This window comes from Oncorhynchus kisutch, linkage group LG5 (genome assembly GCF_002021735.2).
Source record: "Oncorhynchus kisutch isolate 150728-3 linkage group LG5, Okis_V2, whole genome shotgun sequence".
NCBI lineage: Eukaryota > Metazoa > Chordata > Actinopteri > Salmoniformes > Salmonidae > Oncorhynchus > Oncorhynchus kisutch.
This window is the reverse complement of record NC_034178.2, coordinates 18504013-18515437: the sequence shown is the minus strand read 5'-3', so window position 1 is coordinate 18515437 and position 11425 is coordinate 18504013. Positions and strand designations below refer to the sequence as shown.

The 11425-nt window shown below is 44.8% G+C and overlaps 1 long non-coding RNA gene across 1 annotated transcript; it reads left to right on the top strand.

Annotated features, from left to right (window-relative positions):
* The first annotated feature begins 2117 nt into the window (after nucleotides 1-2117).
* Nucleotides 2118-3100, top strand: LOC109890751 (uncharacterized). Its single transcript, XR_002255452.2, has 2 exons — nucleotides 2118-2491; nucleotides 2576-3100. It is a non-coding gene; the product is annotated as an uncharacterized LOC109890751 (long non-coding RNA).
* Nucleotides 3101-11425: the final 8325 nt, after the last annotated feature.

Genomic DNA, 11425 nt, shown 5'->3' with positions numbered 1-11425 from the left:
TATCTTGTTTGTCAATTCTGAGTGACATTAAAATTGGGAATTTGCTAATCCATTGTTAAGGTTTTGTTGGTGACCCGCTCTTTGGTGGTGTATATTACAGTGTAGTTATCAATTCCTACATTAAATAATAACATATTCAAGCATAAACATTCAGTAGAATGCTGCTTTAAAAACACGCATCAGTTCAACAATAGTTTGTGCACCTGTTTTTAAGACAGTACTTTTCACCTGTCTCCTCCTCCTGTTCTTGTTCTTCCTTCTCCTCCTTCAATGTGACAGTTATCTCTCCCTCCTTCACTCCAAAAACTGCATCATCCCCTTTCTCTTCCTCCTCTTCTTTTACTGTAACATCCTCTTCCTCTTTCACTCTGAACACATCTTCCTCTTCTTTCACTGTAACGTCTTTCTATTCTTCTTTCACTGTAACAACCTCACCCTCTACTTCTTGTTTTACTGTGACATCCTCTTCTTCCTTCTCCTCTTTCACGACAACGTTCAACCACAGACCTTCTTTCTCCGTCCAGCAGACCTCTTCTTTAGCAGGAGGAGAGTAGCTTAGTGAACTCATGGTCAGTGATGTTAACCAGCTAACCTAGCAAGTTAGCGACTAGCCTAGTGATAGGCTAATTAATAAAGTCAGATACCGTTACCTGACTAAACGGAAATATGACATTAAACAGGGAAACTAGTTAAAAGACATAATTATGTTTCAAATACAGAGGCAAATATACACCGAAGCGGACCGAAACAGCTTGAATGATTCTGCTAGGAAGCTACCAAGGTGACTGAAGACTAGTGTGGTTAATGCAGATACATTCTCACCTACTTCCACATTCTACCAACCCAACAGATGTTTCTACTACAGGGAATATTAACTAATGAGGTGGGTCTTTCCACATTCTACCAACCCAACAGATGTCTCTACTATGAAGCAACGCTTTCAGGTTAATTAAAGTTGAATTCCCAAATAGCCTATACAGGTTTGGTCATTATCAGGTATTGGAGCGTTGAAAGATGATGCACAACAACGGTTTCTTCCAGGAAACAACGACTCCAATAGCCACCGCGGTCGAAATAACTGTAAAGTACGTCACCATCAAAACGACTACCGCTACAATCGACCTGTTTGCAATACATGGGTATTGGGATCTGACCTCATTGATCTGTCAGTAAGCTATGTTCACATGGGATCTTACCTCATTGATCTGTCAGTAAGCTATGTTTACATGGTTATTGGGATCTGACCTCATTGATCTATCAAGAAGCTATGTCTACATGGGTATTGGGATCTGATCTCATTGATCTGTCAGTAAGCTATGTTTACATGGGTATTGGGATCTGACCTCATTGATCTGTCAGTAAGCTATGTCTACATGGGTATTGGGATCTGACCTCATTGATCTGTCAGTGAGCTATGTCTACATGGGTATTGGGATCTCAGCTATAGTATAATCCAGCAAAGCAGTCCTACCAGCTAGCAGCGTAGCGAACCTTGTCTGATATCTAATCAACCGTCAACTGTGGCCCATGGGCCACATAAATAATTACAGTCCAGCACATTGTCTAGGAAGGCACTGTTCCCAGGTCGTCATTGTAAATAAGAATTTGTTCTTAACTGACTTGTCAATTTAAATAAAGGAAGAAAAAAGGGAATATGTTCCATCAGCCATTGGTATAATTGAACTACAATGACCATAATGCATTGCGTGCCTACTTGTCTTGTCTATTTATTTTACACCTGCTTTGTAAAAGAGACAGAAGAATGCACGATGGTCAATGCTATCTGGGATCCTTGGGACATCCCTACCCTAAACCCTAACCTTAACCATTTTAAATGTCAACTTCAATGGGCTAGGGACGTCCCAAGGATGTATCTCTACCTGAAAATACATGATCTAAGTGATTGATAGTTGGTATTCAGCAGTCATAAAGCCTTATTTACTTTAACAAACTACTAAAATAGGTATTTTTGTCAGAGCATAGAAAGCAGCTTTACACTTTATTGACTGACTGATACATTCATCCTTCCATCCCTCCTCAGCCTTCCTCTCCTCTGAAGACCCACTGAGGGTGGAGCTCAGTCAGAGAGCTGTTGAGGGACTGGTTAGGAAGAACACTTCTACAGCCAGAGAGGTGAGAAGTCACACATGGTTTAGATGGTAAATATTTATGTCCCCTTAGCGGTTCAACACATAAGCAAAAGGGAATATGTTCTATCATCTATGTTTATTTAAAATAGTGCAAATTGTCCACTGATATTGGTGTAATTTCTCACCCCTTTTGGCTGTATGAAAGTTAATTCTCTCAGTCACACACATTTGTTATTTGATATTATGAAGGTAATTTGTGTAAAATGTACTTTTCCCCATCTCTTTATATTGCTGATGCATATTCGGTGGCCTGACTGCATCCAGACAATGTCAAAAGCCCATCCTGGTAGATCTGAACCGAATGCAGCTTGGAGTGATCGGATGACAGACGTCACATTTAGGTGCCAGGTGTAACTGAGGCCATAGATGCTCCATATCCATTAGTGTGTGTTTTATATATTACTAAATGTGTTTCTGTGTTGCAGGGGCAGTCAAAAGCAGAGCTGTGGGAGACCACCTCAATCCCCTGGTAGAGCCGGAGGTGGTATTTACCACTCCACCACACCTGCAGCAGGCTTGAAACGTGGGATTGATACTGATTTTCATACTAAGAGGGACCAAGAGTCTGTTGATTGGTCAGTCATTGGGTTCATTTGTTGAAATCAAATCCAGCTTTATTTATACAGCACATTTCAGACATGGATGCAACACAATGGCTTCACAGGAAAAAACAAGTAAAGTAATGAAAAGAAACAAATATTTAGTACACAACAGAAGACTAACAACTGAAAGACCAATGGGCACCCCAAGGAAATGCCATGGATTAAAATATTAATTGAATGCAATATCTAACCCAAAATACAAGCTTGTTGTTTTTTTAGGAGGGGCTCTGAAAGACTATGGGAGTGTCCACTGAAACTTGACAACAACAACTGGGACCCGAAAAGACACCCACTAAATCTGTCCATGAAGAGGCAAACAAAAGAAAAACCCACAACAAACTTAAAGACAGGACGCAACCAAAAAGGTGGTTAAAATAATTTATTACAATCAATACCATTCATACGATTACAAAATCATAATTCTCATTCATTCTTAATTAATTCTATTTACAAAAACATCAAACAAAAACAAACCTCAGGGGAGCATCGTCCCTCCCCGTCATACCTAACCAATACCTAACCCTTTCCCTATCTCCCCTTCCCTAATCTATCCCCTTACCAAACTCACTAACACTCCCAGCCCTAAACCCCCTTTCCACCTCTCCCGTGCCGCATGCTTCCCCCACTTCCTCTCCTCCCTCTTCATCTTCCCCCTCAAATCACCTTCCACCCTTCTCACTATCCCTTCCACCCCCCAATCTCTCCCTGTCTTGACTAAATTCTGCCTGGCTTCCCACAGTCCCTTTTTAAAGAGACTCATGAGAAGCCAGAGCAGAAACCTGTCCCTATGCGTTCCCTTGGCTCTCCCTACGCCTCTCTCTAGCCTCTCTCGTCGGCGTACTGCGTCATCTTAACACGCAGCCCACCACTTCCAGGGATCAACAAGCCTTCCACCCCTGTGTCTGCCCTAATGGCAGCCCCCAGAGGCTCCATGTACAGAACGAAGAGGAGAGCTGAGAGTGGGCATCCCTGCCTGACCCCAGACGAGAGGTCAAAAACGTCACCTAAGTGACTATTTACACTAACTCGACACCCCACTCCGACATATAAAGTACGGATCCATCCTATAAACTTCTCCCCAAATCCTAATCTACCTAACACCCTGAATAGAAAAGATCTATTCACGCGATCAAAAGCTTTCGCCTGATCTAGCGCTGCTACCATTAAAGGCAGCCCTCTATCTTCAACCCAAGCGATGGAATCCCTGATCAACTGTAGGTTCCATCTTATAGAGCGGCCCTCTACCCCGCACGTCTGATCCTCGTGGACGACGTAGGGAAGGGCTGTGCGCAACCGGTCTGCTAAAACCTTTGCAAGAATCTTGTAATCTACGCACAGCATGGTCAATGGCCGCCAGTTGCCAAGGTCAGTTGCTTCCCCCTTCTTATAAAGAAGTGACAGCACACCAACAGCCATTGATCCCCCCGGGACCCCAGTCTCAAGGATGGCCTTCAAGACTTCGAGAACCACTGGTCCAAGTATACCCCAAAACTTGAGGTAAAACTCTGCCGGCAGCCCATCCATCCCAGGCACCTTCCCTTTTCCCATCCTCCTAAGAGCGCTCTCAACCTTTTCTAGTGAGATCTGGGCCTCCATCACGTCTCTAATGTCCTCTGGCAACCGCCGGGACAAGTGTTCTAAAAACACGTTTCCCTGCTCTACATCTATTTCCCTTTCCTTAAATAAACCTTGGAAATGATCAGTTGTCACCCTGACCATTTCCTCTGGTTTACTTACTATACTACCATTTTCTTCCCTAACTCATGCATTCCCTAACATGCATTACCTTCCTACTCTGCCTGGCCCTAACCGACTTAAAGAACATAGCGGAACAAGTCTCATTATGTTCTAGAAAGCCACTATGCGCACGCTCCAGGAAAGCTCGAGCCTTCTGCTCCTGCAGCTCCCTGAGCTGCGCCTTTAGGGCTGCGAATCTCTCCCAGTCAATCGACCCGCCGAGGTTGCCTGCCTCGTACTCGAGTTCAATTAACCTTTGGATACGATCCACCTCCCTCCTTTCCTCCCTTTTTTTCCTTCTACAATATCCTATTATAAAAGCCCTAATCCTCACCTTAACTAAATCCCACCACTCTAACACCCCCTCGCACATGGACCGGAGGCTGTCAAGCCTCCGAAAGAAACAAAAAAATGCGTCAACGAAAGCCTGCTCCTCCAGTATATCCCGATCTAACTTCCAGTACCCCCTACCGAAGAGGCAGACTGGCGACCCTACCTGCAGGAACACCCCGTCGTGATCCGTGAAGAAAACAGGCAACAGCCGCCCAGACAACTGACCCAAAGACCTGGATACAAAAATGTAGTCGAGCCTCCGCGCAACCCCCCTGGAGTTGCGCCATGTAGGACCGACCATTGCCGGAGAAGTGTGCAGGCCACCATCAACCAGACCATGGCAAGCCATTAGCCCAGAGATGGCACCTGCACTGCTATCACCGCCTACCCCTAAATCTATATTAAAGTCTCCTCCTATCACCAAGTGCCTGTTTGTAACACACAGGGGCGCCAGACAGTCCACCATCTCCCTCCTGTCTGCCGCCACCTGTGGCCCATACACCCCAATTAACCTATATCTAGCTTCTCTAAACTTAACATCTATCCCCAAAACTCTACCCTGCATTATTACAAAAGTGTTCTCTATTTTAACCTCTCTATGCCCACACAAAATCCCTACTCCTGTTTAGTGCACCCCTCCTATGCCCCAAAAAGATTCCCCCTTATCCCACTCCCTCTTAAATCTACACACATCCCCACCATCCCTCAGGTGAACCTCCTGTAAAAAACAGAAATCAAACCCCACACCCTCTAAATAACAAAAAACCACCCTCCTTTTAACATTATTCCTTAACCCCCTAACATTTAGACTAAAAAAAGAAACATAACTATTCATTTAATTATTAACAACAACTAAAAAAAATAAAAAATAAAAAAACAGGAGACTCACCCGATGCTCCCCTGGTCCATCTTCACCGGCGGGGACGTCCTCTCCTCTCCTGACGCCCCCCCGTCCTCCATCCCAACCCATGACCCAGGCAGTGTGTTGGGTCCTCCCTCCCCACCCACCATCCTCCCCTCCCTGTTTGCCTCGGGGCTGCATGTAGGGGACCCCATCTCCTCAAACAGGAGTTGGGATCCCTCTAGCAAACAGCCCACCGACCCCTCACTGGAGTCATCCACTAAAATGAAAGGGGCTGAGGCAAACCGGGAGGACAAATTACCCTCCCCTCCCCCCCCTGCCACTCTCTTAGCCCCCCCCTCCCCCTCCCTCTCACTTCCTGCCAAGCTCCCCCTCTTCATCCCTTTCTTATTTGGTGAAGGAGGTAGCGGGGAGACACAACGTCCCATCCCCGCTAACTCCTCCACCAAATCCCTAATTTCGACCTCGAGGAAACCTGGCAGGCTGTCCCCCCACTCCTTCCCCCCATCTCCACCCCCTCCCCTCCCAACTCCACTCCTCCCTCCTTCTCAGTCACTGTCCCAGTTCCTTCTTCCACTCCTTCTCGTACCACTGTCCCCTTCTCCCTCTTCTCAGCTCCTCCACGTTCTTCCACCTTCTTTTTAATCTCTCCTTCTTTTTCCTTCTTTCCATCTTCTCTCCTCTTTCTTTTCGCCTCTTCCTTCTTCCCTTCTTCGTCCTTCTCCTTTCTTTCCCCTGTGCCATCCGTACAATCCGCATGCGTCCTCTCTTTCCTCCCCCCATCCCCCGCTCCCCCCCCCAGCTGCAGACGCGTATGACCTGTGACGAGCCGGGCAATCACGCCACAGGTGTACTTTCGAGCCACACCCGTGGCAAGCCTTGGGCTCGTCACACTCCTTGGCCTCGTGCTCTTCCGACCCACAAAAACGACATTTCTTGGCGCTGCACGAGGCCAGGATATGGCCGTAGGCCATACAACGCCTGCAGAACGGGGGCTGACGTGCATAGTAGAGTGTTCCCCTGTCAGCCCCCAGGGAGAACATCGCCGGAGGATGGAGGTAGCCATCCACACTCTTCGGGGACTCCCTGAGTAACGCCTGGAACCCTCTCCTCCCGTTACAGAAACCCAGGGAGTCCCTGAGGTACCTCGCTGAGGAGACATTGTCCATGTACCTCCCCAGAAAGGCCCTCACCTCTTCATCTTTCACATGCGGATTGTACATGGTTACGGTGACCACCCTGAAGTTGTTCTTCGCCAGGCTGGTCACCGCATAATGGCACAGGGGTCCCGTTTTCTCCGCTTCCTTTGCCATCTTCAATACATCATCATGTTTCTCCTCTTTGTGAAACGTCACATCGAAAGCCTTCTCATTCGGGTTCCCTTGAAGGCAGAGTACTTCCTTCACTTCTATCCTGAGGCATCCCATCAATATAGTCCTTCCAAAAGTTTCCCTGCCCCAAGGTTCCATCTCCTTTTCAGTCCATGAAAATCTTACGGTATTTGCTATACCAATCCCCGGAACCGACCAGGTTTGTTTGTTTGTTTGTATTCATTTTTCTTCAAAAAAAGCTCTCTTCAGAAAGAAGCTTCAACCTAAAATGAAAACATCTTAAACCAAAAAGGTGGAGCAACTAAAGGTGTAGACTCTCCACATCTATCAAGACAACTGGAGCACTGGGCCAGGCACTCTTAATTAGAACCTGGACCAGCTCAGGTGAAACACCTTCCCACTAACGAGATGGACAAGCCAGCACAGGTGTAACACATACTGACTAACGAGGTGACACCAATCAGTGCGTCCTACGTGCTAATGAGCTAGAAGTGCTAACGAGCTCTACGTGCTAAAGTACAACCTCAAAACATAAATGGAAAAACCAAAGGCTGTAACACCGTAAGAGAATGCTTACCACCAACCGAAAACAACTTCCATTTCACATTATAATCTAATACAATGCTTCACCTTCACCAATATAAACATGGTGTGTCTACAGGCAAACAACAATTAAAAACAATATTTTTAAGTATTTTCCCCACTAGCTTCTAGAACTCTCGTCTTCCTAAAACTCACTAGCTTCTAGAACTCTCGTCCCCTTGGAATGAGACCAAACAAAACTAATCTCCAATACAGAAAAACATGCAGTCAAAATAAATTGTGATCCATGGCAAAGCACTGGCTAAACGCAAAGCACAAAACGTTTTAACCGCCCACCCTTGAGACAATCAGCAACTAGGTTATCCTTACCACAGACATGTCTGATTTCAAGAGGAAACTCCTGCAATATCCGTAGTAACTTTCCACCTCACTGCAGAGCTTCTCTCTCTTTTCAGGGTTCACGAGATGTTGAGGCATGTTGTTGGATGGGGCCCAGTCCCCAATGTAATGCACTAGTACATTTGGGTTGACACATCTGAGAATTAACCCTGATATTCTAAAAGCAGGGCAACAATGTCAAGGTAGCCTAGTGGTTAGAGCTTTGTTCAAGTAACCGGAAGGTTCCGGTTACCTGAACAAAGCTCTAACCACTAGGCTACCTGCCGAATGTAATGATTATTTGACATTTGTCTTAAAATGAGCAAGAATAGTCATATTGTCTTGTTTTCACATTAGTAGTAACATCAAAGATTGTAGACTATAAATAAATTATCCATTTTGTTGAAACTCTAAGCAGTGTGCCAGACGACTTTTGGTCTCCAATTTAGGCCCCTTTCTGTGTTTGCTAAAATTGCGGCATGAGGGCGATGCACATGCAATTTGGTTGTAGAAACTCCTCCCCACTAATGAGGAAACCGAAAGTTATGGATGTAGTATATCTGCCTGGAGCAAAAATGGTGATTAAAGATTTGAGTTTTTCACAATGTATTCTGAATGTGAATGGGGGAAAACTCAGGGGAGTAAACTCCATTTCCAGGTTGCTTCTGAGTGCATTTCACACTACTTTGGATTATAATTGTAAGGCTCATTTGAATGTCCTGCTTAATATAATGTTTGTGTCATCATCGCAAATCAACTGCTTTGTACTTATTAAAAAACACTTCAACCAGTAAACTGTTATTTGGCTAGTTTCTCCATCAGCCTAATGATGAGGGTTTGTACACAAAAATAGGAAAATAGCTCACTGTGTTGTACAATAGCCTATCCATCAAGGAACAGTTCTCTACACATTATAACCAAAGTAGGGATGTTGGATCCAACGTGGAGCACGGCATAACTGTCTTTACCACTGTAATGAATGAAGAAGCATTTTGGTTGTTGTTGCATGTCGGGATCTTGTCATGCGACTGTCATTCTGAAAATAATTTCCTGGATCAGCTGATGATAGTTGAACATGTGACTAACTAAACAGCTACAGTATTAATAATTATGTGTAATTATTGAAGATCCATATTAATGACAGTATCCATTTGGGTGTTGTCATAAAGTTACCGTATTTTTTATTTTATTTTTTTATTTCACCTTTATTTAACCAGGTAGGCCAGTCGAGAAGAAGTTCTCATTTACAACTGCGACCTGGCCAAGTTAAAGCAAAGCAGTGCGACAAAAACAACAGAGTTACACATGGAATAAACAAACGAACAGTCAATAACACAAAAGAAAAATCTATATACAGTGTGTGCAAATGGAGTAAGGAGGTAAGGCAATAAATAGGCCATAGTAGCGAAGTAATTACAATTTAGCAAATTAACACTGGAGTGATAGATGTGCAGATGAGGATGTGCAAGTAGAAATACTGGTGCGCAAAAGAGCATAAAAAGTAAATAAAAACATGGGGATGATGTAGGTAGTTTGATGGGCTATTTACAGATGGGCTGTGTACAGCTGCAGCGATTGGTAAGCTGCTCTGATAGCTGATGCTTAAAGCTAGTGAGGGAGATGAGTCTCAAACTTCAGCGATTTTTGCAATTCGTTGCAGTCATTGGCAGCAGAGAACTGGAAGGAAAGGCAGCCAAAGAAGGTGTTGGCTTTGGGGATGACCAGTGAGATATATCTCCTCGAGAGTGTGCTAAGGGTGTTGCTATGGTGACCAGTGAGCTGAGTTAAGGCGGAGCTTTACCTAGCAAAGACTTAGATGACCTGGAGCCAGTGTGTTTGGCGAAGAATATGTAGCGAGGGCCAGCTGACAAGAGCATACAGGTCGCAGTGGTGGGTGGTATATGGGGCTTTTGTGACAAAATGGATGGCACTGTGATAGACTGCATCCAGTTTGATGAGTAGAGTGTTGGAGGCTATTTTGTAAATGACATCGCCGAAGTTAAGGATCGGTAGGATAGTCAGTTTTACGAGGGTATATTTGGCAGCGTGAGTGAAAGAGGCTTTGTTGCGAATTAGGAAGCAGGTTCTAGATTTAATTTTGGATTGGAGATGCTAAATATTAGTCTGGAAGGAGAGTTTATAGTCTAACCAGACACCTAGGTATTGAAGTTGTCCACGTATTCTAAGTCAGAACTGTCCAGAGTAGTGATGCTAGTCAGGCGGGGGCAGCGATCGGTTGTTGATTGATCGGTTGTTCTTATCAGCTGTTGAGTCTACCGATAAGAATACGGTGATTGACAGAGTTGAAAGCCTTGGCCAGGTCGATGAAGACGGCTGCACAGTACTTTCTTTTATCGATGGCGGTTATGATATCGTTTAGTACCTTGAGCATGGCTGAGGTGCACCAGTGACCAGCTCGGAAACCCGATTGCACAGGGGAGAAGGTACGGTGGGATTCTAAATGGTCAGTGATCTGTTTATTAACTTGGCTTTCGAAGACTTTAGAAAGGCGTGGCAGGATGGATACAGGTCTGTAACAGTTTGGGTCTATAGTTTCACCCCCTTTGAAGCGTTCCAATCTTTAGGAATCTCAGACGATACGAAAGAGAGGTTGAACAGACTAGTAATAGGGGTTGCAACAATGGCAGCGGATAATTTTAGAAAGAGAGGGTCCAGATTGTCTAGCCCAGCTGATTTGTACGGGTCCAGGTTTTGCAAATCTTTCAGAACATCAGCTATCTGGATTTGGGTGAAGGAGAAGTGGGAGAGGCTTGGGCAAATAGTTGTGGGGGGGATGCGGAGCTGTTGGCTGGGGTTGGGGTAGCCAGGAGGATAGCTTATTAACATTTTTGATTATCATGGATTTATCGGTGGTGACCATGTTACCTAGCCTCAGTGCAGTGGGCAGCTGGGAGGAGGTGCTCTTGTTCTCCATGGACACACAGTATCTAATATAGACAGAAAGCGTATAAATATCTTGAATCTTTCGGCTATGATGGCTAGCAAGCTACCGAGGTGGTTGACGAGCTGTTTCTGAAGAACCGTTCACGCTGGCAGCATCGCCTGAAAGACGCACATCGCCGTCTGCTGACTGGAGGGGAAGCTCAGTTGAGGATCATATGTTTCCGTTCACTAGATTATACGTCACTCTAACAGCATTGCCTAAAAGTCTCACACCGCCCTCTGCTGACTGGAGTGGGTAACGCAGTTGAGTAAAACTTATATTTTATTTTCAGACAAGTTAAAGTGTCGGGAAACATGAGTTTTTACTCACCAGTGTAACAACAGCATTGCCTTAAAGTCCCACATGATGTATTGTTACACCATGTAGGAGCAGTTTAGACCTAGTCTGTTCATTATATACATCAACATGATGCATTGTTACACCATGTAAGAGCAGTATAGACCTAGTCTGTTCATTATATAGATCTACATGATGTATTGTTACACCATGTAGGAGCAGTATAGACCTAGTCTGTTCATTATATA